Source organism: Zea mays, chromosome 2 (genome assembly GCF_902167145.1).
Source record: "Zea mays cultivar B73 chromosome 2, Zm-B73-REFERENCE-NAM-5.0, whole genome shotgun sequence".
Taxonomy (NCBI): Eukaryota; Viridiplantae; Streptophyta; class Magnoliopsida; order Poales; family Poaceae; genus Zea; species Zea mays.
The window spans coordinates 32,749,820-32,768,909 of NC_050097.1; the positions used below are offsets into that span (position 1 = coordinate 32,749,820).

The following is a 19,090-nucleotide window of genomic DNA, read 5'->3' on the forward strand; positions in this document are numbered from 1 at the left end:
TTCCTCATTGTTGAGCTTGGAGGCGTCGATTGGTTGCCGACTTGGTGTAGACTCCTCCTTCTTTTCTTCCGTCGCCTTGAATGCGACGGGTTGAGCTTCGGATGTGGTGGGTTCGTCAAGCTCGTTGATCTTCCTCGAGCCTTCGATCATGCACTCAAAACTTACAAAATGCCCGATTACTTCCTCGGGGGTCATTAGTGTGTATCTTGGGTTGCCACGAATTAATTGAACTTGAGTAGGGTTAAGGAAAATAAGAGATCTTAGAATAACCTTAACCACCTCGTGGTCATCCCACTTTTTGCTCCCGAGGTTGCGCACTTGGTTCACCAAGGTCTTGAGCCGGTTGTACATGTTTTGTGGCTCCTCCCCTTTGCGAAGCCGGAACCGACCGAGCCCCCCCTCGATCGTTTCCCGCTTGGTGATCTTTGTGAGCTCATCTCCCTCGTGCGCGGTTTTGAGCACATCCCAAATCTCCTTGGCGCTCTTCAACCCTTGAACTTTGTTATACTCCTCTCTACTTAAGGAGGCGAGGAGTATTGTTGTCGCTTGAGAGTTGAAGTGCTCGATTTGGGCCACCTCATCCTCATCATAGTCTTTATCCCCTACGGATGGTACCTGTGCACCAAACTCAACAACATCCCATATACTTTTGTGGAGTGAGGTTAGATGAAATCGCATTAAATCACTCCACCTAGCATAATCTTCACCATCAAAAGTTGGTGGTTTGCCTAATGGGACGGAAAGTAAAGGTGCATGTTTAGAAATGCGAGGGTAGTGTAGGGGGATCTTACTAAACTTCTTACGCCCTTGGCGTTTAGAAGTTACGGAGGGCGCATCGGAGCCGGAGGTCGATGTTGATGAAGTGTCGGTCTCGTAGTAGACCACTTTCCTCATCCTCTTTGGCTTGTCCTCACTTCGGTGCGGCTTGTGGGAAGAAGATTTCTTCTCCTTCCCTTTGTTGGAGGAGCTCTTCTTCTTCTCCCTCCTCTTGGTGCGGGACTCTTCCGATGAAGTGCTCCCGTGGCTTGTAGTGGGCTTTTCGCCGGTCTCCATCTCCTTCTTGGCGTGATCTCCCGACATCACTTCGAGCGGTTAGGCTCTAATGAAGCACCGGGTTCTGATACCAATTGATAGTCGCCTAGAGGGGGGGTGAATAGGGCGAAACTGAAATTTACAAATATAAACACAACTACAAGCCGGGTTAGCGTTAGAAATAAAAACGAGTCCGCGAGAGAGGGCGCAAAACAAATCGCAAGCAAAAGAAGAGTGTGACACGCGGATTTGTTTTACCGAGGTTCGGTTCTCGCAAACCTACTCCCCGTTGAGGAGGCCACAAAGGCCGGGTCTCTTTCAACCCTTCCCTCTCTCAAACGGTCCCTCGAACCGAGTGAGCTTCTTTTCTCAAATCAAAGCCGGGAACAAAACTTCCCCGCAAGGGCCACCACACAATTGGTGCCTCTTGCCTTGATTACAATTGAGTGTTGATCACAAGAGTAAGTGAGAAAGGAAAGAAGCAATCCAAGCGCAAGAGCTCAAAAGAACACGACAAATCTCTCTCGCTAATCACTAAAGCCTTTTGTGGAATTGGAGAGGATTTGATCTCTTTGGTGTGTCTAGAATTGAATGCCTAGCTCTTGTAAGTGGTTGAGAAGTGGAAAACTTGGATGCAATGAATGGTGGGGTGGTTGGGGTATTTATAGCCCCAACCACCAAATGTGGCCGTTGGGAGGCTGTCTGTTCGATGGCGCACCGGACAGTCCGGTGCACACCGGACAGTCCGGTGCCCCCTGCCACGTCATCACTGCCGTTGGATTCTGACCGTTGGAGCTTCTGACTTGTGGGCCCGCCTGGGTGTCCGGTGCACACCGGACATGCACTGTTCCTTGTCCGGTGTGCCAGTATGGGCGCACCTGACCTCTGCGCGCGCAGAGCGCGCATTAAATGCGCGGTAGAGAGCCGTTGGCGCGAAGATAGCCGTTGCTCCGGAGTCGCACCGGACAGTCCGGTGAATTTTAGCGGACTAGCCGTTGGAGTTTTCCCGAAGCTGGCGAGTTCCTGAGGCTGACCTTCCTTGGCGCACCGGACACTGTCCGGTGTACACCGGACAGTCCGGTGAATTATAGCGGAGTCGCTTCTAGAAATTCCCGAAGGTGGCAAGTTTGCGTTGGAGTCCTCTGGTGCACCGGACACTGTCCGGTGGTGCACCGGACACTGTCCGGTGTACACCGGACAGTCCGGTGCTCCCAGACCAGAGGGCCTTCGGTTGCCACTTTGCTCCTTTGTTGAATCCAAAACTTGGTCTTTTTTTTGGCTGAGAGTGAACCTTTTATACCTGTATAATCTATACACTTGGGCAAACTTGTTAGTCCAATAAATTTGTGTTGGGCAATTCAACCACCAAAATTAATTAGGGACTAGGTGTAAGCCTAATTCCCTTTCAGTTACTTAGATAACAACATTAGTCTCACTATTCTAGACATAAAGAAAGATTCTCTTTTATAAGTGTCCTTAGGATTTGAATTCCTTACATGACACCTTATTATTTTAAGAACATGGAATCCTTTTCTCTATCTAGATCATGGCAATAATAGGATAATTAAAGATAAAAACATGCCATGGGAACTTGCAACAATTTAAAGCATGTAGATTGCCATAATATAGAAATGAAGAATATGCAATCTACCATATGAGAGGAATTTCTTTAAAGAATGGTGACATAATTTTAAAAACATCTTAAGTGCTCCCTTTTTTCTATGTGACTACACCAGACACATAAGAAATGATAATTTAAGATACTTGCACTTTAAAAGCATAAGTGTTACCATCCTTTGACGTTCCTCCATGTTGTAGGCCTTGATTTTCCGCACATGATGATTCTTTATTTCCTACAACATTAATATCTTCCCCGAGATGATATGGGTTTTGAATACAATAAATTGAAGTAACCTTGGGTCAATCTTGAATATGTAGATCATTTGAAGATTGATAGCTTGAGTTGATTAGAATTGAATTAACTCCCTCAAGCACCCCAAGGCTTCATACCATCTCCTTCTCCTACAAAGCTTGTCAAGCACATTTTGGTACCCATCGCTTGATGGGTCCGTTAAGGTTAGTAAACAAAGATCTAGGAACCCAAGTGTCCTTTGTGCTAGCGCTTGGTAAACTCGTTACCTTTCTAGCACAAGTTACAATCTTGGGTTGCCTAGTTATATATGAATCAAATGACAAGTTAGGAGTGGGATTTTTACCAATGGGACAATCTTTGCATTGATGTCCCTTCTTCCGGCATGTGTAGCATAGGCGTTTTCCAAGTTTTGAAGATTTCTTCTTTCCTTGTTTGTTGCTTGCTACATGGTTAGTAAAAACTTTCTTTTCTAACATCATGCCTTTTTGTTTTAAATAGGGACATGATTTAACTAAGTGTCCCTTCTTTGAGCATTTAAAACAAAGTCTATCATCCTTGTTAATAATCAAGCCATTTTTAATGTAGGGACATGACCTAATCAAGTGTCCCTCTTCAAAGCATTCACTGCACTTCTTATTTATCTTAGTGTGAAGTGTGGCTTGATCATTACCTTGGATGTTACCTTTTGTGGAGGCGAGGTTGAGGCTTTTGGAGGAGGTATTGAATTTCATCTTTTGTTTCTTCCTCTTGTCAATCCTCAAGTCCTTGACATTTTCTTCAAGGGATGTAGTGCATGCCACGGTTGTTCCTGTCTCAAGCTTCTTCACCATGTGATCACAGTTATCTTGAGAAGGTCGAGCAATGCACTTCCCTTTAAGTTGTGTCAAGTTCATCTTTAGCCTCTCATTTTCTTCTTTGAGCTTTTGATAGGTTTCATCATTTGTTCCTGCAAATTCTAGCTCAAAGGAAGATTTGCTTGTCGACGGACAACAAGCATTAGCACATGGTAATATAGTTTCTATTTGAATACATGTGCATGAGTGAGGTTGTTGGGATTTTAAGTTTTCTATTACAACCTCATGAGCAATGTTTAATATGATATGATCATCTCTAAGATTTTCATGAGAACATAGAAGCATATCATATTTTTGTTGAAAAGCTAGATTTTCAATTTTTAGCTTTTCTACTTGGTCCTTAAGCAAGGTATTCCTATTTACTAATTGAGCGATACAATGTAAAGCATTATCTTGCTCAATTGAAATAGTTTCATACCTTTGGACCAAATCAACATGAGAGCACTTTAGCTCCTCATGTTCTTTAGTCAACTCGTCAAAGTGTAGCATTTTCATGGAGAGAATATCTTCTAGCCTTTGACGAGCTTCGCTTTGCTCTCTCGCTCTTTCTAGAAGTTTGAGCATGACTGCCTTATCTTCTTGGCTTAGGCGAGCGTAGAGTTGCACAAAGCTCCTTTCTTCCTCCTCATCCTCATTTGTGCTTCCGCTATCATTTTCATTAGCCACACAACACATGTGGGAATCAAAATGGAAAGACAAACCTTTTGGAGAGGTGGATTCATCGTTTGATCTCCATCGTTCATTTTCCTCTTCCTCCTTGCAAGGGTTAGTATCACAAGAACTAAAGGAAGTAGAAGCATCAAATGAACTATTATGTTTGGACTCATCAAATTTAGTTTTAATTCTAGTCCAAATATCATGCGCATCATGAATGGATTCATCATAGTTTGATATGAAGGCACGATAATCTTCATTGCTAAGAGAATTAGTTAAGATGTCAAAAGCTAGATAGTTTAAGCGATAACATCTTTGATCCTCCTCGGAATTAATTTTTCCATTAAAACTAGAGGGAAAAATTCTCTTGTCTATAATTTGTTCTAATCGTGGATCTACGGTTTTAAAAGCATTTATCACACTAGTAGACCATGAATCATAATTAGAACAATCATCAAATAATATCTCAAGAGTTACCTCCTTTTGAGTTGCGTTCGTTGGAGGAGTCTTCTTGTTCTTTTGGGATCTTCTACGAGCCATCACTTCGAGTTGTTAGACTCAAGATGAAGTGCCTAGCTCCGATACCAATTGAAAGTCGCCTAGAGGGGGGTGGATAGGCGAAACCTGAAAAATTAAAATTTTATCCCCCAACTAGATCCCTTGATTAGTGGTTAGAACAAGATATACAATTATCGGAGTATAAAAACTAAGTCCTTGCTTGTAAAGAGTATTGCTTTCAAATAATGCGGAATTGATAAATCAATACTACTAATAAGTCTATGAGAATAAAGCAAGAGTGCTTAGGCAAGGAAAAGCAATAACACAAGTTTTCTCTTGCAATGAGTTGCTTCACTAAATGTGAGTTTAACTTAAAGCAACACCAAATAGAATTAGCAAAGAGTAGTGCAAGAGAAACTTAGAAGGGAAAGAACAAACAAATCACAAGCAATAAGCACACGAGACACGGGTGATTTGTTTTACCGAGGTTCGGCCCTCGAAGGCCTAGTCCCCGTTGAGGAGTCCACTTAAGGACGGGTCCTTTTCAACCCTTTCCCTCTCTCCACCGATCACACAAGGATCGGCGAGCTCTTCTTCTTTTCAAGGATCACTCTCGATCCCACAAGGACCACCACACTTTTTTGGTGTCTCTTGCTAGCTTTTACAAGCCTCCAAAACTTTGGAGGAAGTTCGATGGGAGTCAATACTCCACGCGCAAATGAACACAAAGATGTAGCACACACTATCTCTCAAGGAATCTCACAAGGCACTAGGGCTAAACTCAATTGAGTAGCTCTCAATTGCTTGCTCTCTCTTTTGTGTCACTTGTGTTGGTTGTAGTGGTCCAAATCTTGTGTATAGGATGGATCAATGAATATATGTGGTTGGGAGGGCTTGAGTATGTCAACTAGATGACTTGGAATGTTGCTTGGGCTCCCCCACTTTGAAGTGGCCGGTTTGGGTGGTATTTATAGCCACCAACCAAAATGTAGCCGTTGGAGAAGGCTGCTGGCGATGGGCGCACCGGACAGTCCGGTGCACACCGGACAGTGTCCGGTGCGCCAGCCACGTCATCCTATCCGTTGGGGTTGGAGCTGGTCGACCGTTGGAGGCTTTGTCCTCATGTGGCACCGGACAGTCCGGTGCACACCGGACAGTCCGGTGCCCCTCTGTCCTTCTGCTCTGACTTCTGTCGCGTGTACTGTTGCGCACTGTTCGCTGTCAGAGTCGACCGTTGGCGCGAGGTAGCCGTTGCTCCGCTGGCGCACCAGACAGTCCGGTGTACACCGGACAGTCCGATGAATTTTAGCGGAGCGGCCTTCCATTTTCCCGAAGCTGGCCAGTTCAGAGCCGCTTCACTCTGGAGCACCGGACACTGTCCGGTGGTGCACCGGACAGTCCGGTGAATTATAGTGGGCTGCGCCTAAGAAACCCGAAGGTGAAGAGTTCGAAGGCAATCCTCCCTGGTGCACCGGACATTGTCCGGTGGTGCACCGGACACTGTCCGGTGCCACACCGGACAGTCCGGTGTGCCAGACCAGGGAGCACTTCGGTTTCTTTTTGCTCCTTTGTTTTGAACCCTGTCTTGTTCTTTCTATTGGTTTTTGTTGAATCTTTGACACCTGTAGAACATGCAATCTAGAGCAAACTAGTTAGTCCAATTTATTTGTGTTGGACATTCAACCACCAAAATTATTTAGGAAAAGGTTTAAAGCCTATTTCCCTTTCAGCGGGTTCTGCTCATGTTGGCGCTGGTGGGCACCTGCATGGTGATCGGCGACGGAGTGCTCACGTCGGCCATCTCCGGTGAGTCCGCTATCGCCTTGCCTGATTTGTTTGGGTTGTGTTGGTGTGTTGTGTAGTTCTGTTCCGATTCTGACATGCTGCTCTACTGTTGCAGTGTTCTCTGCAGTCTCCGGGCTAGAGCTGTCCATGGCGAAGGAACATCATAAATGTAAGGATCCAATCATCGCCCTTCTATTGATTTTGTATTTGTTGTCTAGATTTGTCTTTGTAGCTTTATAGGTAGCGTTGTTCTGTTCGTCGATTGAAGTTGTTAGTCAAATGAATCAGGGTCCATCTCAAAGTTTCCTGGTACAATCATACAATTTGTGAGGTATGTTATGTCTCCGTCTTGTTTCAGCGACTGCTTCTTATCTGTGACAAGTGTGCAAGACTGGATTTGTTGTATTTGGAGTTTCTCATAGGAAAAGGTGGTCAAATCAGATGCCTTGTAACTGAAGAATTTGGTTACTAGAAGTTTTAATCCCATGGTGTGAACTGTCGAACACAATCGCCTCGAGTTATCTCTTTGTTTAATCTGAAGTTGTGGTGGAGATACAGTTCATCTTGGAGGGTCTTTGATTCTTTGACTGGGAAACAGGAAGAGATCATCAAATAAGACATATCTCTTTAGTAGTCATGTATACTGACAATTTTCATGTGTAGCAAAATCTAACTATTGGTCAACCCATGCTACAATACATGGAACTACTCATTTTTTAGGGATATAGGTAGAGGTCTTAAACTGAACTGCTCGTCATAGAGGAAGGATAATAGTTCATGTAAGATATGCTACCCAAATTGATGTCGTGTTAGTATAAAAAAGTGGGATGGCAGAAAGATGGTACCACTTAGTAAGATTCAGGGACTTGGGGAAAAAGGCCACTTGTGCTGATAGAAGTTCACATTTGCCAAGGTCAAATTGTGAAGCAAAGGACCCTATTATTGACTTTTCAAATAATAATTTCTGCTTTGTCAAGCTAATTATGACTTTACTTTATTCTGATTCCCTTTTGCGCCCATAATGTGCTGTTTTATTACAAGTCCCTTCTAACTGTATCAAGTTCTGCTAATGTGAATCTGCAGATGTGGAACTTCCTATTGCTTGTATCATACTGGTTTGCCTGTTTGCACTGCAACACTACGGTACACACCGGGTTGGCTTCATTTTTGCTCCAGTGGTGATCACATGGCTCCTATGTATAACCCTGATCGATGTTTACAATATTATTCACTGGGAACCCACTGTATATCGAGCATTATCTCCGTATTACATGTACAAGTTCTTGAGGAAAGACGCAGAGGGGAGGTTGGATGTCCCTGGGAGGAATACTGCTATGTGTAACTGGTACTATGCTCAGCAAACCATTTCTGAACCTTTTGTCTTGATCTTTGGAGTTTCTCTTATTACAAGGTGACCCTTTAACTCTTTCAGGTTCTGAAGAAATGTCTGTTGATCTGGGGCATTTCAACCAGTTGTCAATACAGGTGAAGAATGTTTGCTGCAAACTAACTTTTCTCTGCGTTTCATCCTAGAAGCAGTATATGGCAAATTATTCTCCAATAAAAAAAAATCTTGGGCAGATTGCTTTTACATGCATGGTGAAAGGGAATTAGACTTACACCTAGTTCCTAAATAATTTTGGTGGTTGAATTGCCCAACACAAATAATTGGACTAACTAGTTTGCTCTAGTGTATAAGTTATGCAGGTGTAAAAGGTTTACACTTAGCCAATAAAAGATCAAATATTGGATTCAACAAAGGAGCAAAGGGACAACCGAAGGCACCTCTGGTCTGGGGCACCGGACTGTCCGGTGTACACCGGACAGTGTCCGGTGCACCAGAGGACTCCAACTCAAACTTGCCACCTTCGGGAATTTCCAGAGGCACTCCGCTATAATTCACCGGACTGTCCGGTGTACACCGGACAGTGTCCGGTGCTCCAAGGAAAAGCGGCCTCTAGAACTCGCCAGCCTCGGGAAAACGCAGCGGCTGCTCCGCTATAATTCACCGGACATGTCCGGTGTACACCGGACTGTCCGGTGAACCAGCAGAGCAACGACTACTTCGCGCCAACGGTTACCTGCAGGCGCATTCCATGCGCGCCAGAAGCGCGCAGAAGTCAGGCTCGCCCATACTGGCGCACCGGACATTGAACAGTACATGTCCGATGTGCACCGGACATCCAGGCGGGCCCAGAAGTCAGAGCTCCAACGGTCGAATCCAATGGCATTTGGTGATGTGGCTGGCACACCGGACATGTCCGGTGTGCACCGGACCGTCCGGTGCACCATACGACAGTCAGCCTCCACCAAACGGCTAGTTTGGTGGTTGGGGCTATAAATACCCCCAACCACCCCACCATTCATTGCATCCAAGTTTTTCAGCTTCCAACCACTATACAAGAGATAGCATTCATTGCAAAGCACACCAAAAATAGATCAAATCCTCTCCCAACTCCACACAAAGCTTTAGTGACTAGAGAGAGTGATTTGTAGTGTTCATTTGAGCTCTTGCGCTTGGATCGCTTCTTTTCTTTCGCATTCATTCTTGTGATCAAACACTCACTTGTAATTGAGGCAAGAGACATCAATTGTGTGGTGGTCCTTGCGGGAAGTTTGATTCCCAAGTGATTTGAGAAGAGAAGCTCACTCGGTCCGAGGGACCGTTTGAGAGAGGGAAGGGTTGAAAGAGACCCGGCCTTTGTGGCCTCCTCAACGGGGAGTAGGTTTGCGAGAACCGAACCTCGGTAAAACAAATCCGCGTGTCACACTCTTCATTTGCTTACGATTTGTTTTTCACTCTCTCTCGCGGACTCGTTTATATTTCTAACGCTAACCCGGCTTGTAGTTGTGTTTATATTTGTAAATTTCAGTTTCGCCCTATTCACCCCCCCCCCCCTCTAGGCGACTATCAATTGGTATCAGAGCCCGGTGCTTCATTAGAGCCTAACCGCTCGAAGTGATGTCGGGAGATCACGCCAAGAAGGAGATGGAGACCGGCGAAAAGCCCACTACAAGCCATGGGAGCACTTCATCGGAAGAGTCCCGCACCAAGAGAAAAGAGAAGAAGAACTCCTCCAAAGGGAAGGAGAAGAAGTCTTCTTCACACCAAAAGGAGAAGAAGGAGAAATCCTCTTCTCACAAGACGCGTCGGAGTGGGGACAAGAAAAAGAGGATGAGGAAAGTGGTCTACTACGAGACCGATTCTTCATCGCCATCAACCTCCGGCTCCAACGCGGCATCCGTCACTTCTAAGCGCCAAGAGCGCAAGAAGTATAGTAAGATCCCCCTACGCTACCCTCGCATTTCCAAACATACACCTTTGCTTTCCGTCCTATTAGGCAAACCACCAACATTTGATGGTGAAGATTACGCTAGGTGGAGTGATTTAATGCGATTTCATCTAACCTCACTCCACAAAAGCATATGGGATGTTGTTGAGTTTGGTGCACAGGTACCATCCGTAGGGGATGAAGACTATGATGAGGACGAAGTGGCCCAAATCGAGCACTTCAACTCTCAAGCTACAACCATACTCCTCGCTTCTCTAAGCAAGGAGGAATACAACAAAGTGCAAGGGTTGAAGAATGCAAAGGAGATTTGGGACTTACTCAAGACCGCGCACGAGGGTGATGAACTCACCAAAATCACCAAGAGGGAAACGATCGAGGGGGAGCTCGGTCGCTTCCGTCTTCGCCAAGGGGAAGAGCCACAAGATATGTACAACCGGCTCAAAACCTTGGTAAACCAAGTGCGCAACCTCAGGAGCAAGAAATGGGATGATCACGAGGTGGTTAAGGTCATTCTAAGATCTCTTATTTTCCTTAACCCCACTCAAGTTCAATTAATTCGTGGCAACCCAAGATATACACTAATGACTCCCGAGGAAGTAATCGGGAATTTTGTGAGCTTTGAATGTATGATTAAAGGCTCAAAGAAGATTAACGAGCTTGATGAACAATCCACGTCCGAAGCACAACCGGTGGCATTTAAGGCGACGGAGGAGAAGAAGGAGGAGTCTACACCGAGTAGACAACCAATTGACGCCTCCAAGCTCGACAATGAGGAGATGGCTTTAATCATCAAAAGCTTTCGCCAAATCCTCAAGCAACGGAAGGGGAAGGACTACAAATCTCGTTCCAAGAAGGTTTGTTACAAATGTGGTAAGCCCGGTCACTTTATTGCTAAATGTCCATTATCAAGTGACAGTGACAGGGATAACGACAAGAAAGGCAAGAGGAGAGAAAAGAAGAGGTACCACAAGAAGAGGGGTGGCGATGCCCACGTGTGCCGGGAGTGGGACTCCGACGAGAGCTCCACCGAGTCCTCCTCCGACGAGGACGCCGCCAACATCGCCGTCACCAAGGGACTCCTCTTCCCCAACGTCGGCCACAAGTGCCTCATGGCAAAGGACGGCAAAAGAAAGAAGGTTAAATCTAAATCCTCCACTAGATATGAGTCCTCTAGTGATGATAATGCTAGTGATGAGGAAGATAATTTGCGCACCCTTTTTGCAAACCTTAACATGGAACAAAAGGAAAAATTAAATGAATTGATTAGTGCCATCCATGAGAAGGATGATCTCTTGGACTCCCAAGAGGACTTCCTAATCAAGGAAAATAAAAAGCATGTTAAGGTTAAAAATGCTTATGCTCTAGAAATTGAGAAATGTGAAAAATTATCTAGTGAGCTAAGCACTTGCCATGAGACAATATACAACCTTAGAAATGAAAATGCTAATTTGATAGCTAAGGTTGATTCTCATGTTTGTATTGTTTCAACTTCCAATCCTAGAGATAATAATGTTGATTTGCTTGCTAGGATTGAAGAATTAAACATTTCTCTTACTAGCCTTAGGATTGAAAATGAAAAATTGCTTGCTAGGGCTAAAGATTTTGATGTTTGCAATGCTACTATTTCCGACCTTAGAACTAAGAATGACATGTTACATGCTAAGGTTGTAGAATTAAAATCTTGCAAACCCTCTACATCTATCGTTGAGCATGTATCTATTTGTACTAGATGTAGAGATGTTGATATTAATGCTATTCATGATCACATGTCTTTAATTAAACAACAAAATGATCATATAGCAAAATTAGATGCTAAAATTGCCGAGCATAACTTAAAAAATGAAAAATTTAAATTTGCTAGAAGTATGCTCTATAGTGGGAGACGCCCTGGCATCAAGGATGGCATTGGCTTCCAAAGGGGAGACAATGTTAAACTTAATGCCCCTCCTAAAAGATTGTCTAACTTTGTTAAGGGCAAGGCTCCCATGCCTCAGGATAACGAGGGTTACATTTTATACCCTGCCGGTTATTCCGAGGACAAAATTAGAAGAATTCATTCTAGGAAGTCTCACTCTGGCCCTAATCATGCATTTATGTATAAGGGTGAGACATCTAGCTCTAGGCAACCAACCCGTGCTAAGTTGCCTAAGAAGAAAACTCCTAGTGCATCAAATGAACATAGTCTTTCATTTAAAACTTTTGATGCTTCTTATGTTTTGACTAACAAATCCGGCAAGATAGTTGCCAAGTTTGTTGGGGGCAAACACAAGGGCTCCAAGACTTGTGTTTGGGTACCCAAAGTTCTTGTTTCTAATGCCAAAGGACCCAAAACCGTTTGGGTACCTAAAGTCAAGAACTGAAATTGTTTTGTAGGTTTATGCATCCGGGGGCTCAAGTTGGATAATCGACAGCGGGTGCACAAACCACATGACAGGGGAGAAGAAGATGTTCTCCTCATATGAGAAAAACCAGGATCCCCAACGAGCTATCACATTCGGGGATGGAAATCAAGGTTTGGTCAAAGGTTTGGGTAAAATAGCTATATCCCCTGACCATTCCATTTCCAATGTTTTTCTTGTTGATTCATTAGATTACAATTTGCTTTCTGTATCTCAATTATGCAAAATGGGCTACAACTGTCTTTTCACTGATGTAGGTGTCACTGTCTTTAGAAGAAGTGATGATTCAATAGCATTTAAGGAAGTGTTAGAGGGTCAGCTATACTTGGTAGATTTTGATAGAGCTGAACTCGACACTTGCTTAATTGCTAAGACTAACATGGGTTGGCTCTGGCACCGCCGACTAGCCCATGTTAGGATGAAGAATCTTCATAAGCTTCTAAAGGGAGAGCACATTTTAGGATTAACCAATGTTCATTTTGAGAAAGACAGGGTTTGTAGCGCATGCCAGGCAGGAAAGCAAGTTGGAGCCCATCATCCACACAAGAACATCATGACAACCGACAGGCCGCTTGAGCTACTCCACATGGATCTATTCAGCCTGATTGCTTACATAAGCATCGACGGGAGTAAGTATTGTCTTGTAATAGTGGATGATTATTCTCGCTTCACTTGGGTGTTCTTTTTGCAGGAAAAATCTCAAACCCAAGAAACCTTAAAGGGATTCTTGAGACGGGCTCAAAATGAGTTCGACTTAAGGATCAAGAAAATAAGAAGCGACAATGGGATGGAGTTCAAGAACTCTCAAATCGAAGGCTTCCTTGAGGAGGAGGGCATCAAGCATGAGTTCTCTTCTCCCTACACTCCACAACAAAATGGTGTAGTAGAGAGGAAGAATAGAACTCTATTGGACATGGCAAGAACCATGCTTGATGAGTACAAGACTTCGGATCGGTTTTGGGCCGAGGCGGTCAACACCGCTTGCTACGCCATCAACCGGTTGTATCTACACCGAATCCTCAAGAAGACATCTTATGAACTCCTAACCGGTAAAAAGCCCAATATTCATATTTTATAGTCTTTGGTAGAAAATGCTTTATTCTTGTTAAAAGAGGTAGAAAATCTAAATTTGCTCCTAAGACGGTAGAAGGCTTTTTACTAGGATATGATTCAAACACAAGGGCATATAGAGTCTTTAACAAGTCCACTGGACAAGTTGAAGTTTCTTGTGACGTTGTGTTTGATGAAACTAACGGCTCTCAAGTAGAGCAAGTTGATCTTGATGAGATAGGTACTGAAGAGGCTCCGTGCATCGCGCTAAGGAACATGTCCATTGGGGATGTGTGTCCTAAGGAATCCAAAGAGCCTCCAAATGCACAAGATCAACCATCCTCCTCCACGCAAGCATCTCCTCCGACTCAAAATGAGGATGAAGCTCAAGTTGATGAATTAGAAGATCAAGCAAATGAGCCACCTCAAGATGATGGCAATGATCAAGGGGGAGATGCAAATGGTCAAGACAAGGAGGATGAAGATCAAAGGCCGCCACACCCAAGAGTCCACCAAGCAATCCAACGAGATCACCCCGTCGACACCATCCTCGGCGACATTCATAAGGGGGTAACTACTAGATCTCGTGTTGCACATTTTTGTGAGCACTACTCTTTTGTTTCCTCTATTGAGCCACACAGGGTAGAGGAAGCACTCGAAGATTCGGATTGGGTGGTGGCGATGCAAGAGGAGCTCAACAACTTCACTAGGAATGAGGTATGGCATTTAGTTCCACGTCCTAATCAAAATGTTGTAGGAACCAAATGGGTCTTCCGCAACAAGCAAGATGAGCATGGTGTGGTGACAAGGAACAAAGCTCGACTTGTGGCCAAGGGATACTCCCAAGTCGAAGGTTTGGATTTCGGTGAAACCTATGCACCCGTAGCTAGGCTTGAGTCAATTCGTATATTATTGGCCTATGCTACTTACCATGGCTTTAAGCTCTATCAAATGGACGTGAAAAGTGCCTTCCTCAATGGACCAATCAAGGAAGAGGTCTATGTTGAGCAACCTCCCGGCTTTGAAGATAGTGAGTACCCTAACCATGTCTATAAACTCTCTAAGGCGCTTTATGGGCTCAAGCAAGCCCCAAGAGCATGGTATGAATGCCTTAGGGATTTTCTCATCACTAATGAATTCAAAGTCGGAAAGGCCGATCCTACTCTATTCACTAAAACTATTGAAAATGACCTGTTTGTATGCCAAATTTATGTTGATGATATTATATTTGGGTCTACTAACGAGTCTACATGTGAAGAATTTAGTAGCATCATGACACAAAAGTTCGAGATGTCTATGATGGGGGAGTTGAAGTACTTCTTGGGATTTCAAGTGAAGCAACTCCAAGAAGGCACCTTCCTAAGCCAAACGAAGTATACTCAAGACATTCTAAACAAGTTTGGGATGAAGGATGCCAAGCCCATCAAGACACCCATGGGAACTAATGGGCATCTCGACCTCGACACGGGAGGTAAGTTCGTGGATCAAAAGGTATACCGGTCGATGATAGGTTCTTTACTCTATTTATGTGCATCTCGACCGGATATTATGCTTTCCGTATGCATGTGTGCAAGATTCCAAGCCGACACTAAGGAAGCTCACCTTACGGCCGTAAAACGAATCTTGAGATATTTGGCTTATACTCCTAAGTTTGGGCTTTGGTATCCTAGGGGATCCACATTTGATTTGATTGGTTATTCGGATGCCGATTGGGCGGGGTGCAAAATCAATAGGAAGAGCATATCGGGGACTTGCCAGTTCTTGGGAAGATCCTTGGTGTTTTGGGCTTCAAAGAAGCAAAATTCGGTCGCTCTTTCCACCGCCGAAGCCGAGTACATTGCCGCAGGCCATTGTTGCGCGCAATTGCTTTGGATGAGGCAAACCCTGCGGGATTACGGTTACAAATTAACCAAAGTCCAATTGCTATGTGATAATGAAAGTGCAATCAAGATGGCGGATAATCCCGTCGAGCATAGCCGCACTAAACACATAGCCATTCAGTATCATTTTCTTAGGGATCACCAACAAAAGGGAGATATCAAGATTTCTTATATTAACACTAAAGATCAATTAGCCGATATCTTTACCAAGTCTCTTGATGAACAATCTTTTAACAAACTTAGGCATGAGCTCAATATTCTTGATTCGCGCAATTTCTTTTGCTAGATTGCACACATAGCTCATTTATATACTTTTGATCATGTCTCCTTCATATGCTATGACTAATAAGTTTTCAAGTCCATTTCAAACCAAGTCATAAGTGTATTGAAAGGGAAGTGGAGTCTTCGGCGAAGACAAAGGCTTTCACTCTGTAACTCATCCTTCGCCGTCACTCCAGGCCACTCTCCATCTTTGGGGGAGAGGGCAAAAGGACTTCATCTTTGGTATAATCTTAACTCATCTACTTATGACCAAAGGGGAAGAAAGTACTTCGAGGGCTCTAATGATTCCGTTTTTGGCGATTCATGCCAAAGGGGGAGAAAGTATGAGCCCAAAGCAAAAGGACCCGCACCACCACCAATTTCAAAAACTTAGTTTTTCAAAGAGTATTTTCAATTGGTATCTTATTGTGTTCAAAAGGGGGAGAAAGCAGTATTTCAAAAATGGTATATCAAAACCCTCTTGAACACTAAGAGGAGGATCTCATTTAGGGGGAATTTTGTTTAGTCAAAGGAAAAGCATTTGAAACAGGGGGAGAATATTTCAAATCGTGAAAATGCTTTGCAAAATCTTATTCATTACCTTTGACTATTTGCAAAAGAACTTTGAAAAGGATTTACAAAGTAGTTTGCAAAAACAAAACATGTGGTGCAAGCGTGGTCCAAAATGTTAAAAACAAAGAAACGATCCATGCATATCTTGTAAGTATTTATATTGGCTCAATTCCAAGCAACCTTTGCACTTACATTATGCAAACTAGTTCAATTATGCATTTCTATACTGGCTTTGGTTTGTGTTGGCATCAATCACCAAAAAGGGGGAGATTGAAAGGGAATTAGACTTACACCTAGTTCCTAAATAATTTTGGTGGTTGAATTGCCCAACACAAATAATTGGACTAACTAGTTTGCTCTAGTGTATAAGTTATGCAGGTGTAAAAGGTTCACACTTAGCCAATAAAAAGATCAAATATTGGATTCAACAAAGGAGCAAAGGGACAACCGAAGGCACCTCTGGTCTGGGGCACCGGACTGTCCGGTGTACACCGGACAGTGTCCGGTGCACCACCGGACAGTGTCCGGTGCACCAGAGGACTCCAACTCAAACTTGCCACCTTCGGGAATTTCCAGAGGCACTCCGCTATAATTCACCGGACTGTCCGGTGTACACCGGACAGTGTCCGGTGCTCCAAGGAAGAGCGGCCTCTGGAACTCGCCAGCCTCGGGAAAACGCAGCGGCTGCTCCGCTATAATTCACCGGACATGTCCGGTGTACACCGGACTGTCCGGTGAACCAGCAGAGCAACGACTACTTCGCGCCAACGGTTACCTGCAGGCGCATTCAATACGCGCCAGAAGCGCGCAGAAGTCAGGCTCGCCCATACTGGCGCACCGGACATTGAACAGTACATGTCCGGTGTGCACCGGACATCCAGGCGGGCCCAGAAGTCAGAGCTCCAACGGTCGAATCCCAACGGCATTTGGTGACGTGGCTGGCGCACCGGACATGTCCGGTGTGCACCGAACTGTCCGGTGCACCATACGACAGTCAGCCTCCACCAAACGGCTAGTTTGGTGGTTGGGGCTATAAATACCCCCAACCACCCCACCATTCATTGCATCCAAGTTTTTCAGCTTCCAACCACTATACAAGAGCTAGCATTCATTGCAAAGCACACCAAAAAGAGATCAAATCCTCTCCCAACTCCACACAAAGCTTTAGTGACTAGAGAGAGTGATTTGTAGTGCTCATTTGAGCTCTTGCGCTTGGATCGCTTCTTTTCTTTCGCATTCTTTCTTGTGATCAAACACTCACTTGTAATTGAGGCAAGAGACACCAATTGTGTGGTGGTCCTTGCGGGAAGTTTGATTCCCAAGTGATTTGAGAAGAGAAGCTCACTCGGTCCGAGGGACCGTTTGAGAGAGGGAAGGGTTGAAAGAGACCCGGCCTTTGTGGCCTCCTCAACGGGGAGTAGGTTTGCGAGAACCGAACCTCGGTAAAACAAATCCGCGTGTCACACTCTTCATTTGCTTACGATTTGTTTTTCACTCTCTCTCGCGGACTCGTTTATATTTCTAACGCTAACTCGGCTTGTAGTTGTGTTTATATTTGTAAATTTCAGTTTCGCCCTATTCACCCCCCTCTAGGCGACTATCACATGGTGTATCCAACATTGATCCTTGCATACATGGGACAAGCTGCTTATCTGTGTAAGCATCATATCATGGAAAGTGAGATTATTATTCTCATGACTTAGAGCATCTGGAAAAGCCGAAACGAGTGGTTGTTTTCAAACAAAGATCCTTCGGTGCACCGTTGTACGCAGGAATTCAGCAAAGAGCTGCGATTGATCATGCACAGAGCGCGGGGGAAATTTGACACCTCTATCCCGAATTGGCTGAGCCTGTGACAGGCATAGGAGTAGTGTTCCCTTTTTCATTACTTTTTAACGTTTGTAAAAAGACCTTGTCTTAACGTTTTCGTTTCGCTTCCTTAATAAATTTCTCAGTAGGGACCTCCCCTACTGATTCTTCAAAAAAAGTTATTCTCGTCAGTTCTTATCATCAGAGATGCGAACCATAGCGCGATATCAGAATCAGTGTTGATTCTTAATGCTTACAGTGCACCATTTCAGAGAAAATTAGGTGGCCCATTATGACAATTGCTATTCTTGCAGCAGTTGTGGGAAGCCAAGCCGTCATCACTGGTACATTCTCAATGATCAAGCAGTGCGCTTCTCTGGGCTGCTTTCCTCGGGTGAAGATAATCCATACATCTGCCAAAGTACACGGGCAAATATACATCCCTGAGATCAATTGGATTATGATGATACTGTGCTTAGCTGTAACCATTGGTTTTAGGAACACAAAACACTTGGGAAATGCATCAGGTATGCCAATGTTAACATATATACATACTAAAAGTGAGTAGTAATGGATGTCCATCTGACCATCTCACATCTACTTGTTATTTTTACATAGGATTGGCTATTATAACCGTCATGCTGGTCACAACGTGCCTGATGTCCCTGGTGATAGTCTTGTGCTGGCATAAGAGCATATTCCTTGCGATTGGCTTCATCCTGTTCTTTGGGACCATTGAGGCACTGTACTTCTCAGCCGCACTCATCAAGTTCAGGGAGGGAGCCTGGGTCCCAATCGTTCTTGCTCCCATCTTCATCTTGATAATGTGCGTATGGCACTATGGCACCATCAAGAAGTACGAGTTTGACGTCGAGAGCAAGGTCTCCATCAACTGGCTCCTTGGTCTCAGCCTAAACCTTGGCATTGTCCGCGTTCGTGGCATTGGCCTCATCCACACCGAGCTCGAAACCGACATCCCAGCTATCTTCTCGCATTTCGTCACCAACTTGCGTGCCCATTTACCTCGTTTTTTGTTTCATTTTATTCTATATTTTTTCACACTTTATTGTATGCGGTTCGAAGTTCTATGATCATAAGACGCATTCAGGTCTATCTCACTCTTCATGTT

The 19,090-nt window shown here is 44.4% G+C and overlaps 1 pseudogene; it reads left to right on the forward strand.

Moving 5' to 3' along the window:
- Positions 1 to 19,067, forward strand: part of LOC103648531 (potassium transporter 10-like) — a 31,183-nt pseudogene extending 12,116 nt beyond the window's left edge.
- Positions 19,068 to 19,090: the final 23 nt, after the last annotated feature.